We start from the raw sequence: 19783 nt of genomic DNA, 5'->3' as shown, positions 1-19783 counted from the left end.
AAGAATAAGGGATGCAATTTTGGCCTCAATCCGGCTGTAATTTCACACAACACAAAAAAGAGCGTATAGGTGCTCAGGGAGCCCTTCTGTGGAATAGCTGGCAAATCAAACAACCCAGACGTTCTTATTTGTCACCTCAGCAACTGTGAGTGTGTAACCATGGGTGACCTCTTAGAGCTGCACAGGACCTTTTAATTGCCTTTGTGGCTGGCTATGTATTTCATGTGGGGGTGACAGAGGGGGCAGAAAGGGATATAGAGTGTTTATGGCTGCTTACGATCTCCAAAAATCTTGCAAGCCATATTGCTAAATCCAATATTGTCTTGAAAGACACCTCACAGGTCTGGAAGAGATTCAGCGCAGTTGTAAGACCGCCCCTCACACTGGGGGATGCAATGTGTTTATCATTTAACCGTTGTTGTCAGGAGGCGGTCGATCTCTCTAGCCAGCACTATTTTCCACTGGCTCGTAAAGCTGCCACTGGGACTGAGATGAGAAAGCGTCCTGGGGAGTGGGATTGTCGGGAACCGAACAGAGTCCCAGGGCAAGATAGCGTGGGTCATAAATCTATACCCCAACTCAAAAGGTTTGCTGGGGAGAACACTGCCCTGCAGTTTCACACTTCACACTGAGGAAAACACCCTGAAACAGCCGATACATACTGGACTTTATAAATGGGTTGGGGTTTTATTGGTTTTCAATGAGATCGCCATTTATCTCTGCTTTATATTAAGGCAAGGCTCTGTTTGACAGTTTTTTTTCACGCTGAGTCAGGGCGTAGTTTGTGGGGGGGTTGGGGGGGAGATAACCCCCTCAATATTTAAATCTATGCATTACAACCCCCCCAATATTTATACCACGATCACATGAAAAATATGCAGACCCAAACTTCAACCCCCCAATGTTCAAACCAAATCTACACCCTTGCGCTGAGACCATTGGTGGCAAAACTTCTTATACAAATCAATTGTCTTAATGCACTGATTAATCAGCTATATATTAGTTAAAGTGTGTACCTTATTCACCTGTAGTGTCTTGCCTTTAAGTTTCAGTTTTTTTGTAAAATACCTATAGTAAATGTTACTTAGGTTCACACATACAACATGGTTTTGTAAGTGTGATTCATTAGGCGGGAGGCCCCTCTGGAATTATTGCCTTACATAAATGCCTAAATGCTTGTTCCAAAGGTTTCACATAATTCAACAGTGGGCCTCTGATCATTCAAAACACACCGCATTAATGTTGTAACACAAACCTTAACATCTAAAATAATCATTGGTCATCAACAAATAAGGATGGGTTTCATACACTCGATGCGTATATAATTCCCACAGCAAGCATCATTCTACAAAAAAATGTTTTAAACTTTTTAAGGGATAGTTCACCAAAAAATGAAAATTCTGTCATCATTTACTCACCCTTAAAGGGTTAGTTCACCCAAAAATGAAAATTATGTCATTCCTCAGACCTCCATTCATCTTCGGAACACAGTTTAAGATATTTTAGATTTAGTCCGAGAGTTTTCTGTCCCTTCATTGAAAGTCAATGGACGGCATACTGTCCATGTCCAGAAAGCTAATACAGACATCATCAAAGTAGTCCATGTGACATCAGTGGCTCAATCTTAAGTTTATAAAGCGACGAGAATACTTTTTGTGCGCAAAAAGTAAACAAAAATAACGACTTTATTCAACTATTCATTTCCTTCTCTCTGGGCCTTGAGCTATTTCACGTAGTGTTTTTGCGCAGCGCGTCTATGTTGCACGTCACACGTAGGCTCACTATTGGCCGACGCTGGTCATGTGTGATGCGTGTGACGTACAACACAGACGCGTTACGCAAAAACACTACGTGAACTCACTCGAGGCCTAGAGAGAAGGAAATGAATAGTGGAATAAAGTCGTTATTTTTGTTTACTTTTTGCGCACAAAAAGTATTCTCGTCGCTTGATAAACTTAAGATTGAGCCACTGATGTCACATGGACTACTTTGATGATGTCTGTACTGCCTTTCTGGACATGGACAGTATGCCGTCCATTGACTTTCAATGGAGGAACAGAAAGCTCTCGGACTAAATCTAAAATATCTTAAAATGTGTTCCGAAGATGAACGGAGGTCTTACGGGCTTGGAACGACATGAGGGTGAGTCATTAATGACATAATTTTCATTTTTGGGTGAACTAACCCTTTAAGTTTTTCCAAATCTGTACGAATTTCTTCTGCTGAACACAAAAGAATATGGGTAACCAAACAGTTGATTGGCCCCATTGACTTCCATAGTATGGGGGTAAAATTATGGAAGTCAATTAACTGTTTGATTACAGACATTCTTCAAAATATCTTCTTTTATGTTCAGCAGAAGAAATAAATTCATACAGGTTTGGAACAACTTGAGGGTGAGTAAATGATGCCAGAATATTCATTTTTGGGTGAACTATCCCTTTAAGAATGAATCGTGTTGGTGTATGCTCTTTGTGTCTGCATTACTTTAAAATCCTGGACATGTTAATCCTAAATATTGTAAAGGCGTTTGGTAATGCCAGTGTGGTGCACAAGCAGGAAAAACAGTTTTTATGTGTTTATCACCAGTCTTTTCTCTGAGGTCTAGTCATCCTGTACCAGGATTATCCCAGTATCCCATCTGGCCAGACAGCTCTTGGGATTAATGCAGCAGCATCTGATCCAACTCAACAGCTGATTTATGTTTCACAGTGTTGTGGTTGCTGAGAGTGATTGAAAATTGATCTGCCTCTCTATTTCGGTACATTGGAAATCCGGGAATTTAAACCTGGAAATAAAGAAAGTTTTAGAATCTTGAAAAATTAGGATTCAGAAATCACGTCTAACAGTGAGGACAAACAAATGCGGAAAGGTTTGCAGAGCAGAGCAGATTTTGTAAGCACATGTTCTGTAGTAAACAGTACAACCCATGTCCCCTCTGCAAGATAAGGTCAATGAGTTTTCTTCTACTTTCATTAAGTTAATGTACCAGACTCAATTTTGACGACAACAGCACATAAAACATGGATTTTCTGTGTCAGCATGTCTGAAGCTTCAGGTAGCTTCATTATGGCTTAGTCCTTTAAACATCCCAGAGTACTAATAAATGTAGTGCAATCCAGCTCTGCTTATAAAAAAAAAAAAAAAAAAGAAGAAATATGGGAAATAAAGGAAATCTTCCCCATCAATGTTATGACAGAAAACCTAATTTTATTTAAAACCAGTTCCATTAAAAAAAGTACTGGAACCGAATTCTGTTCAGTTCCATTCTTCTGCCAATGTGAACAAAGCACCATAAACGTAAGTTTCCCGCACAATACCGAAACTTTTACATTTGACCGCACAAATGATTTACAAAACACTTCTCAATGTTATATTTTGCATTATGGTTTAAGCATGTTTGCAGATGCAGCAAATTTCATGCTGTTTTACTATTACTTCTCAACAGATCAAAATCTCTTATATCACTCCATCAATACCCTGCCTACCCACTCAGGGCTCTTCTCTCACCACCCACTGTTTGTTTTCTGATAGTTAAGCAGTTTTTAGTGTGGGTGGGTGATCTCTCACTAGCCTGCTCTGCCTCTGGCTGAATGCACGCTGGTGATGACTCCTTTGTTGTATAGCATTCCAAGCAGCCTGTCTTGCAGGCAAACAGTACAGTATGCTAGATACAGTAGTTTTGTGCCATTATTGCTCAACCAGCCATGGAGAATCGTGAGTGGGGTCATGGTGTGAGAGAGAGGAACGCACGTGTGAAGTGAAGCCCACGTGAGTGTGGGAGCTCATGTAGTAAACGACTCACAAAAGAGGTCCTCTTCAAATACATTGCAGTGAACATCTCGGATTCATATGTGTTTATATGAAAAGCTAGACCCACTCTCAAATAGAATAAAGTGGATGAATTTGTGGAACGTGCAAAAAACAAAAGGTGTTTTATTCATTAATTTATAAATTCTTAATTTTAATAATATTTAAGAAAAATTTGGTAACACTTTACAGTAAGGTTCCATTTTTAACTAGTTAAAATGACCAAAAAAAAAAAAAAAAAAATCCAACAACTATATCTGAAGCGTTTATTAATCATAGTTATTGTTAATTTCAGCATTTATGAACATTATTACAATCAAAAGTTTTTTTATATTGTTCAAATTCAAAAGTTTTTAAGTTTAAAAAAGTTTGATGAACCTTAACTAACATGAACTAACAATAAATAGTATTATTTTATTTATTAAATAACGCTAGCAACGCTAGACAAACACTGTAACAAATGTATTGCTCATCACTAGTTAATGGAAAATAATGCGTTAACTAATGGGACCTTATTGTAACGTGTATGGTTGTCGTCAAAAGATGCATGAAGTAAAGCCAAGGTAAATATTTCTAATAATAATCACTGAGAACAATGAACTACACAAACCACTCTGATCAAACAAGAGAACCGACACACTGAAGAGAACATACACACAAGTAAACAAGGGAACTAAACGAGAAACAGGTGAATGTAATTAGGAACCATAGTTACAAACACAAAACTGAGGGGCCATTTGCGACACCATTTTCAACTAAAAACGGAAAACTTTTTATGCGTTTGGCCGTTTATTTAAACTCCACTGTTTTTTGGGGGCCTGAAATGCGAACTTTTGAAAACGTGTTCCAAAGTGCAAATTTTTGAAAATGATTCCGTTATCGTCTCCGTGTAAACTACGCACATGTGTATTATGTGTTTAATCTGTGCTTTTGGCGCGAGTGTCTCTGTAAAATAATGCATATGGCAGCATCTGAAATCGCATACTGTCCTGAGTGGGTACTTGTTTTGAATAAGTAATTACTTCATGAACACTAAAAAAGTATGTTCTATATAGTATGAATGTAATCTGGACGTACTACATTCGCTATGTTTGTCATTATCATGTGACCTACCAGCATCAGTTGCGTCACTTCACTCTCCCTCGGTCTCATGGGATAGTAAAGTGTTCATCGTATGCACACCTCACCGGAAGTAGTAGGTCATCCAGGTACTTTTTACCTATAGTCTTTACTGTGAATTTGGACATACTTCTTTTGTCACATAGGCTACTGTTTTTCGCCTACTATATAGTAGGGAAGTATGCGATTTCGAATGCAGTAAATAAACCACAATGTAAAAATATTTATATTTGAGGTCCACAACACTCTTCTTTCATTAAAAGGAAAACATGATTCAGGCCTTTTTCCTAGAACTGGACTTTTCACAGCACTCACACCTTTTATTTTAGCAAACAATTACCCTATTTAATAGGAAAATAGTCTTCATGCTGGCAGCTGGGAAGCGCTGCAGGTGAGAGTTCAGGTAGCTGTGTGGATCAGCTTTGAGCCCAGGGCTGGGATTCAAGCACGGTTCCTCTCATGATTGTTGAGGGGAACCCATGCAAAGCAGATCGGGTATTCACTCCACAGCCCCTACATGGACACCTCCATAAAGAAGCTATTGTTTATCCCTGTTGCTACAAAGTCCATCACAAGCTTTCCCGTACAATTATTTTCTGGCTTGTGCTCGCTTGGTTGACTATTTTCTGAACCCATTCTTCCAGAGCGGTCATCAGCTTGAGTTCAGAAAGGTGAACGGACATTCTATTCCACTCTTATGGGTTTCAAAAATTAGTGTATTTATTGCTGTAAGATAACCTTAAATGCCCAATGAATATGCTCAGTTCACATATGATTCATGAATTATTATAGGCAGCTAAATGGCATTAAAATTTATGGAAGATTTATGAAAAGCATGCATCCAGAGATGACAGCATTACTTTTCCATTGCCTCATGTTAGAGCTGAGGACCAGTCAGACTCCTGGCTGTTACTGCTTAATACCATGTTTGGGGACAAACTCACCCGTCTTCTTGGAAACAGCACTTTATGCAAGTTAGTAACCGACATTCGCATAAACATCACTAGGGTTTGTTTGGAGAGGATCAGAATGTTTAAAGTTTAACCACGGGCAATGAAGACACACAGATGCATGCTCGCTAAACTTTAAAGATTTTCAGAAGACAAGTGAGAGATGGAAACTTCATAAATACAGTATATAACAATACAGAAAAGATGGCCCCTTCACCAAATTTTACCATGATTGTCATCTTGAACTCTAAAAATAGACAAGAATGAAGGCTTGTATTTGACATTTATGTGGTCTTATTTAAGAGAGGGTGGCTAAGCAATTCCAGACTATTCTCAATCATGTGAAAACATTGGTCAAGAGCTAGAATTAATCTACCATAGCACTATGGCTATGAGGAGAATAGAGTAAATGACGCAAATAACGGGATAAGCTAATGGTTTTGCTGTATTTTAGACTGGTTAATTGCTAATTCAAACAGCAAAAGCTTTGATTCTGGTCTTTTGTTTGCACTCATTCCATTTCCGTCTCATTAAACCCACTGAGCCACCATGAAAACTCACTATTGCCAGTATAAATGAGAAGTTTAATTTGTGCTCAGTGGCCAGTTTTAAACATTCAATTTAAATAAGCTGCATTTTAGCACATCTTTATTCACAATAAAAGCAGAACCAATTATAAACAACAATTGCTTGTAGATTTACTGGGCACCAATGACGTCTTGTTCTTATTCTGACTGAAACATGTAGGATTGCCAAACAAGACAAAGTAAATATACACTCTTAAAAGTAACGGTTCTTTATTGGCATCAATGGTTTCAGAACTTTTAACATACTGGAACCTTTCCATTGTACAAGTTTCTTATAGTGGAAAAAGGATTTTAACATTATTAAAATATTCTTTACACACACAAATAATGGTTATTTTCAAAACTCTTCACTGAAATGCTCTTTAGTGAATCATTAGGTGACAATTCTAAGTATACTAAATATAGTATGTATATTTAGTATTGCATTTCCATTATATGTGGCCATAATATTTCCCCTAAGTATCATGCAATTACGACGTAAAAGTAATATGCAACATTATGATCAGTGTTGGGGAAGTTACTTTTAAAAAATTGCGTTTGCTCGTTACTCGTTACTTTTTAAAAAAGTAATCCGTTACTTTACTTAGTTACCCCATTTGGAAAGTAACTTTTTACGTTACTCGTTACTATTACGTTACTTTTATGTTGCTTGACTTTGGGCAGAACCCAATATCTGTTCCTAAATATGTATACATAAAGTTATACAATGGAGGACATAACAGGTAATTATTTTGTGCTCTTTATTATGAAAAATAGTATCAATTTCGAAAGAAAAAAAGTCCTTCTCATTGGCGCTGCTGTGTGCGGCAACTTTTATTCTCAGCCGGCTCTGCATCATGGGGTAGAGTTCGACACTCCGCGATGAGCAGCGCGCCCGCGCCACTTCTCTCCGCTCCGCTCCACCAATCCACCGAACTTTAAATTTCGGCAACAGCCAATAAAGCGCTCCTGCTCTCTAACACCGGTGCGAATCGCGTCTTGATAGCATAGGACAAAATGATATAGAAGACATAAGCTTAGTTTTCAGACATACGACTCACTCTAAGGGAGTAGGAGAAAAAAAAAGAGATTTTGAGAGAAAAAAATATATTTTGTTTAAAAGTACACATATTCAAGCTTTCTATATATTTCTCAGGTCTGTGAGACAAGTATAGCTTATCTGAGTTTCGGTTCATTTACAGTATGGAGACGAGCTCCAGTTCACGCGCTGGTGCCGTCATGATTATTTTGCATGCCATATTTACTTATTTATTAAATTCAGGCAATTAATTGGTTGGTAAAACATTTATTAAAATTAAGATACAATTAATACACAACGAAATTCGTTTTAAAGAAAGTCTTTCTACAAAAACAAACTTAATAAAGTGGTCTAAATCATGTCTGCCCACTCCATTTATCTCCCGATATATTGCACAAAATTATGATCTTACTCATGCTTTTCACTTTTCATTATTTATTTATTTATTTATTTTATTTAAACATAAACATGAAACTAAATAGTTTTCTTTAATTTACTTCTTATTAAATTCAGGCAATTGATTGATAAAACATTGATTAAAATTAAGATACAATTAATACAAAACGAAATTCACTTTAAATACAGGTTTTCTACAAAAACAAACTTAATAAAGTGGTCAAAATCATGTCTCCACACAAAATTGTTATTTAATTTAATTTAAACATAAATATGAAACTAAATCGTTTTCTTCAGTTCTCAACAGTTCTCTTCTCTCAAGCGCGCAGCTGAGGCAGTGTCGCTGTCAAATATATCCATGGGAAAAGTAACGTTGCGCCGAATTGAAAAAGGAACTACGTTTCGTTACCAAATTTTTAGTAGTAACGCGTTACACTACTTTTTACCCGAAAAAGTAGTTACGTTACTGTAACGCGTTACTTTGTAACGCGTTACACACAACACTGATTATGATACACTGTTTTAGGAATGTGTTGAGCGCTGTACTCTCTGCCTCCCGCGTCCCACAATTCCCACTTTGTGAAATGTGGGTCAGCATTAATGTATGCAGCACCTGAGCTAATTGGTGCAGCACAGAACCTGAAAAAAAAAAAACTCAAAATACAATCAAGACATGCCATCCATTTCAATGTATATGATTTATGCCATCCATTTCAATGTATATGATTTCAAAAGAGTAAATCTATGTGTGATGGTCTGCACAGATGGACAGTCAAACACAAAGTCGCTGTGATTCTGACTACGAAGGGGAGCTTGACAGCTCGCAATTTCGAGGCAGCAGTCAAGGGGAACAGAGCTGTCAAAGAGGTGACTGTAAAGGATGATGGGGACTTTGAAGAGATATGGATGTAAATAGCACAGTTGTATGGCACAGGAGACGAGAAGAGAGAGCAAATGGATGATACAAAGCAGCAGCACCGGAGCTTGCAGCTCTGCTCCCCAGGCAGACTCACACTTTACTGCATTGCAGAGGAAAAAAAGGGTGGTGGTGAAGGGGGTTGGTTACACACACACACACACACACACACACACACACACACACACACACACACACACACACACACAAACACACACACACACACACACACACACACACACACACACACACACACACACACACACACACAAACACACACACACACACACACACACACACACACACACACACACACACACACACACACACACACACACACACACACACACACACACACACACACACACACACACACACACACACACACACACACACACAAACTCTCAAAAGCTTGTTTTCTCAGTGATCAGCAAAGATTTTTCTTATGCTGAATTATTTAAAGAGTCAAAGATGGTGTTTTTCTTTCAAAATAGAGAGCTCTATGTGCACTTACTTACCTGTATAAAAGTACACTTAAGAGGTTGGAACCAATCTATACATTAACATGTTCTCATTTGCATGCAAATTCAAATCAGTGCATACATTTAACAGCATGCATATGATCTCTCCTAACACTTTGACATTGCTGTGGATGGGTAACCTCTACTGTCCACCTGTCTCAATAGCTGAAGTCTGACCCTGATCTGTCCTCTGGAACCCACTGTGGACTACAGAGTAAGGCTAACTGGTGTTAGAAACCATGCCAGCGCCTAGTTTGGCAGCAAAGTTTTTATGTCCTCACTTGATCCTCCATTGCAAGGTTAAGCGATCACGTGCAAGAGGGAGGAGATACTCCCTAAAAATGTGAATCTCCTATCTAATAGATAACATTATCTATTGCCCCTTCAAGTAGAAAGATACATTGAGTTGCAATGAATAATGTTCTTCTGGACTGCTGTTGCAACCAAAAGTAATGTGAGGGCGGCCAGTCAGCCTACAGGAAGAGGAGGTGTTGTACTGTGTGGTGTGGAATAATCAGAAATATTACAAACATAAATGCCAGTTTCCACTATAAATCTTACCAAGTTAATGCCATCCACCCATCCATCCATCCATCCATCCATCCATCCATCCATCCATCCATCCATCCATCCATCCATCCATCCATCCATCCATCCATCCATCCATCCATCCATCCATCCATCCATCCATCCATCCATCCATCTATACAAGTTTCTTCAGGTCCATGAATCTGAAGGGTTGAGCAGAGTTCCAAAAGTGCTGATAAAACAGTGAACATACTGATTTTTACTGTTTGTATCATGTGTCTTTCTTTGTTGCGTTTCAAACCAACTGTCAGTCTGTGTATTAGTGGTGGGGATTTTTCAGTTACTCTTTTTGCAAGTTACATACGGGAACTAGTGCATCTGAATATGCCTACTTCCCTTCTAAATAGCAGGCAAAAAATGTCAGAATTCGTAGTATTCATAAAACAGATGAAAAGTTGCCAGGTGACTGAGATTCCAAAGTGCTTATCTATTGGACACTTTCCTATCCCATGAGGCCATTTGTGAATTTCAGGGAAGCAACAGAAATGACACCTTAAGTCCCTTTACAAAGACACCATGGCAGATGTACATAGTACATCCAAATTTCATAAATTCTACACATTATATAGAACTTTTTTAACGGTTATGAAGTAAGTTCTCAATTAAAGCTGCAGTCCGTAACTTTTTTGGGTTAAAAATTATCCAAAGTAAAATTGAAAATAAAATACAATTTTGAGCAAGTGCATAACCAGCCAGTGTTCAAAACTATCTGCTTGCCTTAGCTCGATTTAAAACGGTAAGCTTGTAATAACGTTTTTAATTCCAGTGATACTGGTGGATTTCCGCCGGAAATTACGTCACATCTGTACACATAAAGAAGGAGTCTCGGCTAGTAGGCTATATTGCGTGTGAGGATGATGGAGGTGGAGATTTATAGCCTTTTCTCACAGCACTTGATATAATTAAACTTATCAATTTGATGGCGGATCCAGAACGACAGTTCAAACGAAAATCACCAGTGACAACTGGAGATTCACCCGTTGTAAAATGCAAAAGACTTCGGACTTCGGAGTGGCTACAGAAAAAAGAGACTGCAACCGGGCCAATGCGAAAACAAGGATAAATATCGGAGGGGCATTAAATGTAGTCACGCTATGCTGATGTTGTTAACATCAATATTTGAGAACAAAGTATAATTTGCACGGTTTGACGTGATATGATAAGCGATCGTTAGATTTAATCAGCGCAATTTACTGCAATGCTTTTTTTCCCTTAGTTGGTCAGAACAAAAGTGAATGTTACTTGTTCAGATGACATTTTCCGTTGAAAATTCTTATGTTGGTCATACTTCCAAAAAGTAGAATCTGTGATTCTGAATGACAGTATCCACACCGGCGCAGTGACTGACAGATGCACATTCTCCTCAAAACATTGGATTTATCCGCGCTGTGCCGTGCCGAGGCACAACCCACGTAAAGTTGATAATTCCGCGAATAACTGCATTTGCAGATTTCGAACAGAGGAAAAACTATGGACTGCAGCTTTAAATGTATTACCTAACAGTAAGCGATATTGGATGCACAGACTGTCTCTTTGAGTGAGTCATTGAATCATTCACTGATTCAATTTGTTCAAAAACACTGGTTCATTTACGAACAATTCAAGCAACTATGTTTATTAACAAATCATTAATTAATTCCCTCGACCGATTAGTTAAAAAACGCTGAATAATTCCCGAACAAAACACCACGGTGTTTGCTGTGACTTTGTTTGGAACAAACAAGTCCTTGACTTGAGCAAAACAAAAAAAGTAACTAGCAATATTGTGTCTAAAATGTGAGTTCAAAACAAGGATAATAACTAGAACGATAAAGATATCATTCTAAATTTAAAACAATAGAGTCCACACCATGATAATGGCACAAAAGAAAGATATTGTTAGAATCACTTTTTTAGAACGATTTTTCCAGCTGATGAGCAATATAAACATTGACAGCCAATCAGAATCCATCCTGCTCTTAGGAACTAGAGCATTTAAAGCAGCATACATAACTGCAGCGTGTGCTTACAATAAACAGAACGTTATTGGCCGTTAGTGTGGACACTAATCAGAGGTGGACAGTAACAAAGTACATTTACTTGAGTACTGTACTTAAGTACACTTTTTGAGTATCTGTACTTTACTTTACAATTTTTTTTTCTGGAAACTTTTTACTTTAACTGCACTATATTTGAAAGGCAAATATTGTACTTTTTACTCCACTACATTTCTGTCAAGGTCCTTGAGTAAAAAGTAGTAGTCATTCAGGGGATGATTTTGGTTGCAGGGATTGCATTTTGAAAGGAAATAAAAGTCAGATTGACGTTAGAAACCGGCGACAGATTGACGTCAGAACCCGACTTATGTTGTTTTCTGACGTCAACCCGATTTTCATTTTCAAACACAATACAACGTCTGTCCAACGTTGGAGATCAACGTCAGTCTGACATTGGATTCTGACATCAACCTGATTTTCATTTTCAACGTTGGGTTTGGTCTTCTAAATGCGAATTTTGTCATTGTTTTGGTGCACACTAGCTTATAGATAACAGTAAGACTAACATATTCATACTAAAAGTCCAAAAACTTTAAATAGGGCACTATTTGAGGGAACAGCCATTTGGGTGTCCGAAACCATTTTGGACGTTATCGAGTGCACTTATTCAATCTCACATTCAATCCCACTACTGGAACTGTGTTCTAGAAATAAATGTTATATTGATATGAGGGTAGGTAGGCAGGCATAGATTCAGAGGCATAAGGTACTGTAAGTATTACATACAACAATGCAACAATAATAAAACAATGCATTGACATTTACTTTGTACTTCTGATACTTAAATACTTTTAAAAACGAGTACTTCTGTACTTTTACTTAAATAAAAATCGGTCTTTACAACTTTTACTTGTAACAGAGTAATATTTGACAAGTAGTATCTGCACTTTCACTCAAGTAAGGAAGTTGTGTACTTTGTCCACCTCTGACACTAATATAATTATCTTTATAGTTATCGCTCTTGATGTGAATGGGCAGAATCTTTTTTTATAGATTCATAGTATAAAAGCAATATTACACAATCATGTTGAATTTTTGTACTCCAATAACATCTCAGAAATGTCATCATTACTAGTTCTAACATGTTTTCTAATTAGCAAAGGTATATCCTCTGTAGCATAAGAATGTAGCTCAAGTTCAACTCACAAGATTAGACAGACTTAGAGATAGATAGATAGATAGATAGATAGATAGACAGACAGACAGACAGACAGACAGACAGACAGACAGACAGACAGATTTATTGATAGACTAAAAGATAACCTGAAAGCTAAAGCAGGACATTTCCCGTTTGTTAAACTCCTCTGTAAGCACCAACAATTAAAGATGAATAGCACACACACATCAACTCTCTCTCCTCTCCAGCACATGCAGATACACTCATAATAAGCATCACTTATGTGGAGCTCGTGTCAGCACATGAGCACGCATGTGCGGAGGCCGTGGAGAGGCGTCAGTGCACTGCTTCCAGCTGACAGCTTCCCTTCTGCCTGAGATCAGGGTCAGCTGAGTGTACAGTCATTCATTCTCATACAAAAACATGTGGCATGTGCTTCTCAGAACTACTTCAACCAATCTGCCCAGTAACAGTTGCAGTGTGCAGTAGAAGGAGCGAGCAGTGAGAAGAAGGGATAGTAGAAGAGGAGGAGGAGGAGGCCACTAGAAAAACAATCCAGAAATAGCTAAAGATAGATCTGAGCTTCCAGGCACGCTAAGGCCTGGCACACTCAAGGTTAGAGCATGGCATGCCACGCAAACACACATGCACACAAGCAGATAGAAGCACAGACCAGAGGCCAATGGAGTGGATAGAATAAGTGTTACTTTTGTTTACGTGGAATTTCACACGGCCTTCAACATTCAGAGCAGAGTCATTTTAGTATCATTATAGTTAATACTTTGAATGGTTTTATTTTGTATTTAATTCAATTTAATTTTAGTTAAGGTTTTAGTAAATTTATTATGCTTTTGTCATTTTTTTCAATTTGTATATCGTTTGTATTACTTTTTTCAATTTTAGTTTGTAGTACATCAAGCTAAATGAAAATGAGAAATGTTGCTTTGGCAAAAAAAAAAAAAAAAAAAAAACGAATTAAATTTCAAGTTTTTATTTCAAGTAATGAATGTTTTTTTCAGACTGATTCAGAGTAATGAAGCATGTCGATCGCTCTTCTATGAGACTAATGTAAAAATCAATATATTGTAAGCTTCACTCTTGGCTGCAGTGACAATATCCAGCAGATGTTGCTTGTAAAAAAATCACAGATGGACTTTGTGGAATGATATGGAAAGGAAATTACTGAAACTAGGAATTTAACTTATTTATGTTTTATATACCAAGTCATGAAACTCTATATGGCACAGGGTCCTTAACACAGACAATTACATTGTTAACTACATGGCACAAGCTGATTGGTTTCTGTTGCATCTGCAGCCAATGAGCTTGTTGCTCAACATTTAAATAGTTGGTCAGTGTTTGCTGTAACAGTTTGCAGATTGCTTTCAGAGTTCCTCTGAAACCCTCCACCTTCCCCAGCTCCACCTGTATAGATCTGCTAGGCATAATTTTATGCTATTTGTGCAGCATCAGCGTGACCAAATACATTAACACTGTAATATCCATTACCATGCTAAACTCTTCAGAATTGTCATAAATATTTTCAGTAATGTCATTTGAATTCGATATTGTAAATGTACAAAAAATGTGATGACAAATATTCCACTTCTATTACAAAATAGTTTGTTATTCGGGACATTATTGTTCCCCAAACATATTTAAATAAGGAGATCAATCTGAAATGCTAAAATGTAAAGTGATAGTTCACCAAAAAAAAAGAAAAAGAAATTTCTGTCATAATTTACTCACCATTTTTTTTTTTGGTCAATACAATGAAGGTTAATGCTTTTAGTGCATCAGTTAAGTGTTATGAACATCTGCTCAGATGGACTGTCACGTGTACAGTGCTTACGCCAAGCGGTGGTTTTGCACAAACCTATCATACTGTTTAAAGAGGGAAGAAATTATGAGAAACACCACATTACTTTAGGTCCATTTTGGGTAGCATTTTCACAGGACTTGGCTTTGGCAACATAACACAAACTACATTTGCAAAAGCTTTAGATAGAACTGAACTTGTGCTGAACTCCCATGAGTTTTTAAATAAATCCAGAGTAATAGGTTCAAGGGGCTTGGGTTATTTTTTTATTTTATTGTTGTGTCCAGCCAATAAAGCCTGGTAATCTTTCCACTGAGACACACTAAGCCATTCGGAGACGGAAGGTAATATGGACTTGCCCCTTTGGCTAACCTAATAAAGCCTAACCTCTTTCCGACAGGCCTATTACACCGGTCTAGCCTTGTCGGTGTGACATCCTGTGTTCTTTCAGAAGGGTGTTGCAGTCTGAAGATTGTAGCTCTTTTGAACCTTTTTATTTAAAGGAACAGAATCTGCACTCTAGATCTTTCCTCTTAAACTGCAGCGAGATATTTTCGGAAACATACAATTTGGTGTCAAAAAATTTATAATTAAAGTTTCCAAGCATTTAACCCGCAAAAGATAATTGTAGCCTTATTTCAACCCTGTGCTTACAAGGACCGAATCCTCATGTGACAGAACAGTCATCAATTTGGATTCAAACAAAGATACAAAGATACAGCCCTTTCAGAGAATGAAAACAAGTGCAGCCTTCAACTTACATAAGAGAGCTCTGAGAAACAGCCATCGGGGCTTGTGTGTTCAGGGCCGGTTACATACTGAACTCATGATGTGGAAAACTGTAGAGTACTGATGGGGACTGTTTCATGGCACGGGTGATGAGAGGAAGAGAGACATCACAACACTTCTACAGAATCAGTTTTGTTAGTTTGTTTTCACTAATAGGCTACAGTTTTTAAAAGAAAAACTAAGCTATTTGCGTTCAACAAGACCACTATTGTATTCGTTCTAATTTGGTCTGGCTTGTTAGAACTCTAATAACTACAACACACAAAAGACGCCTATGGATTTCTGTACTAGCCTGATAAGAGGACGTCTGTTATTAAAGGTGCAAAGTGCTTTAGATAAACTTTTTTTATCGTTGTCTTTTAGCTTTAACATTCAAAAACGCGGTAAGGGGATTTCTACTGCAAACAAACCGAGAGCTGAAGCGATTTATGTTTCTTGACCCTGGATCACAAAACCAGTCTTATGTTGCACGGGTATATTTGTGGCAATAGCCAACAAAACAGTGTATGGGTCAAAATGATAGATTTTTCTTTTATGCCAAAAATCATTAGGATATTAAGTAAAGATCATGTTCCATGAAGATATTTTGTAAATTTCCCACCTTAAATATATAAAACATTTATTTTTGTGAATGAATGCAGCACTATCGCCAATAGAAATGGACAACTTTAAAGGCGATGTTCTCAATATTTAGATTTTTCTGTACCCTCAGATTCCAGATTTTCAAATAGTTGTATCTCGGCCAAATATTGTCATATCCTAACAATCCATGCATCAATGGAAAGATTATGTATTCAGCTTTCAGATGATGTTTAAATCTCAATTTTACAAAAAATACACATAAGACTGGTTTTGTGGTCCAGGGTCACTAATGAGGGATCTCCCTTGACAACGTGTTTCAGCTTTAAAAACACACCACTGCATCAAGTTATATCAGCATTGTGTTGACAACTTTGGAGACACTTGTTTATTTGAGCAACAGTATATCTGGTATCGGTTGTCAAAATGTATTTAGTTTAGTTAAACGTGTTTAATTCTCTTATGAGAACTGTTTAACACAAAAAAACATGCGTACCCTGAATAATGCAATAATAACTCCCTATAAGCTATAGTAACATTAATAATTTAACATATTGCAATGTACTATAAAATTATACACTACTGTTCAAAACTTTGGGGTCGGTAAGATTTTTTATAGGTTTTTGCAAGAAGTCTCTTATGCTCAACAAGGCTGCACTTATTTGATCAAAAACACAGTGAAAACACAATATTGTGTTATGTTATTACGATTGATGATAACTGTTTTCTATTTAACAATTTAAAATGTAATTTATTCCTGTGATGGCAAAGCTGAATTCTCAGCATCAATACTCCAGTCTTCAGTGTCACATGATCCTTCGGAAATCATTCTAATATGCTGATTTGCTAACATTTATTATTATTATCAATGTTAAAAAAAGTTGTGTTGCTTAATATTTTTATGGAAACTTATTTTTATGGATATATTTTTTTTCTTCAGGTTTATTTGATGAATAGAAAGTTCAATAGAACAGCATTCTCTGTTTTTTTTCAATCAATCTTTTTTTTAACATTATAAATGTCTTTACTGTAATTTTTGATCAATTTAATGCATCCATGCTGAATAAAAGTATGAATTTATTTGATGTGCAGATGATCTTATATTAAATATGTGACCTAAGCCTTAAAATATAAAGAAATCATAAATCACAATAAATTATGAAATGATGAATTATCCAGTGTGTGAGACATTTAGGATGTGCAGAGATTCTGTGAGCTCTGTGTTATTCAGGTTAGAAAATGTCCCGCTGCTTAGGTATGCACCAGTGAAGCAGGAGAGGGAACGCAGGGGGTTCAAAGAAAGTGCAAATCACCACAGATTTAAATTACAAATGTAACCACATGTACTGGGCACACAACATCTTCTATAAGGGTTTAAAAAAATCATTATGGTTTTTGATCTCATGGTCAAACCTTAATGGGTAAAGGCTAAATATGTTTTAAACATGTGTGGTGTTTATTTCAAAAAAGAACAGAATGCAGAAAAATAAATGCATCTTTTCTAACCCTCACTGTCTCAAAATAAACATTATAATCCTCAGGTCTGACAACTGAACAAAACGGCTGTGGACCCGATGACCTCATCTCAATGACAAACACGAGTGTCATGACCTCATTTCTCAAGTGTTAGATTCATGCGCCCATTATACAGCCACACACAACAAGCTGACACTAGTCAAGGAGGTCAGTATCAGAGTCTCTGAAACTCTCTTGGTGTCTCTTTGCAAAGTCAGGCTCTGTTCCTTGCTGTCATTTTGCTCCAGGTGCCTCGGCAAACAGATGGTAAGATTATGCACGAGTCTCATATAGTGCAGTGCTGTCTCAGGGGGGCTATTTTTCTTGAAGGTCATTATTAGTCATATATTCTTCCAGAAGGATCTGACAGCAATGATGAAAGCAAACGCTGAAAGTAAAAATGCCATTGCCAAGGTCACAATCAGAATGATCGCTGTGTTGTATTTAGCAAAACATGATTTGCTATGATAATAACATGCTTAGAGCTCATCCTCAGCTTTGGTGACATCCTCTGTGGTTAAGTGCACTTACGAATAAAAAATGGCCATTAAAAATCTAGAGCTGAGTGCCATCTACTGGATGATAAATGCTATTGACTACTGCAGTGAGATTTTCTCCTGAATACTTGAATTTTTTCTTTAGGTCTAAGAATCATAGGGCCAAATACACTGGGAGGAGACATTTAACTTCACACTGAACGTTTAAAGCAGACTGTTTTATATATGCAATATATTTTTATTGCTCCAACTAATCAGAATGCAAATGGTGTAGTCACATTCCCTATGGACAGAGCCGGATTAACGCAAAGGCAAACTAGGCACGTGCCTAGGGCCCGATTGGTTGGATGGGGCCCAGACAGAGGGACAAAAAAAAAAAAAAAAAAAATGTACAAATGTCCTATCTACAATTTATTTCAATATTTATTTATTAACTAAAAATAGTGACGATGTTTATCTTAACCATAGACTGTTACATTACTACAGTTAAACCAATTAATGTGTCCGTTACAAAGCGGGTGCCGGCTTCTGAAAGTATAGAGAGCCTAAGTCCCGCCCCTTCCGGTCGACCACCATGGGACCTTATTTCGGAAAAATATTGTATGGTAGTCAATGGCGAGAGACAACAAATATTTTGATCTCGTTTGAATTGTGCCCTGATTTACACATATGATGTTTGTCAATTTAAAAGATACATTTTAAAGTCAAGAAAGTCGCAGCTTGATGTAAAACTGCTGAGGTATAAGACTGTGAAAATACGTAATTACAAAGACTACAAACCCAGAAGGCGCACATGCGACGTCATACCTTTTCTCTCAATGAATGAAGCTAACTTTACTGAAGCTAACGTCTGTCATTTTATTCTATAGTCTTACATTATAATCGTAACGTTACGCCGTCATGCCTGAGTGTTTTGAGCCAGAATACACACATACGAGCAACGGATCTTGTGACGTACATAGTGCGAGACGAGAGATGTAGTTCATTGAGCGATTTTCACATAAAACTAAACGTTACTCTTCTGTTTTATGACAAACTGCGACTTTCTTGACTTTCATAATTACCTTTTAAATTGACAAACATCATATGTGTAGTTCAGGGCACAGTTCAGACGGAATAAAAAGATAAGTTATCTCTCGCCATTGACTTCCATACATATTTTTTCCGAAGTAAGGTCCCATGAGCCGGAAGCGGAGGGGCGGGACTTAGGCTCTCTATGTGTAAAGAACGCATCCATCAGGTGCTGCGAGGCAAAAGCCTAATAAGCACACAAAGAAGCACATCTCATAATGCAGGTGTGTGAGTTGTCGTCATCTATTTTGGAGTGATTGCAATGTATTCTAAATATAAACTTGTACTGTAGATCAGCGTCATTTCTGGAAAAATCATTCACCGCTTTATTACGAGTTTAAAAGAGCGCGAGCGTAACGTGCCCAAGACGCGACGCTTTGAATTTGCGCGTACAATGAATAACATCGCGTCGGGAGCTGACTAGTAAAAAAGCTACACAATTAAAAGACAAGACG

This window comes from Scardinius erythrophthalmus (assembly GCF_964197995.2).
Source record: "Scardinius erythrophthalmus genome assembly, chromosome: 18".
In the NCBI taxonomy this organism is placed as follows: Eukaryota; Metazoa; Chordata; class Actinopteri; order Cypriniformes; family Leuciscidae; genus Scardinius; species Scardinius erythrophthalmus.
The sequence above is the reverse complement of the archived record's forward strand: the minus strand, read 5'-3'. Positions refer to the sequence as shown.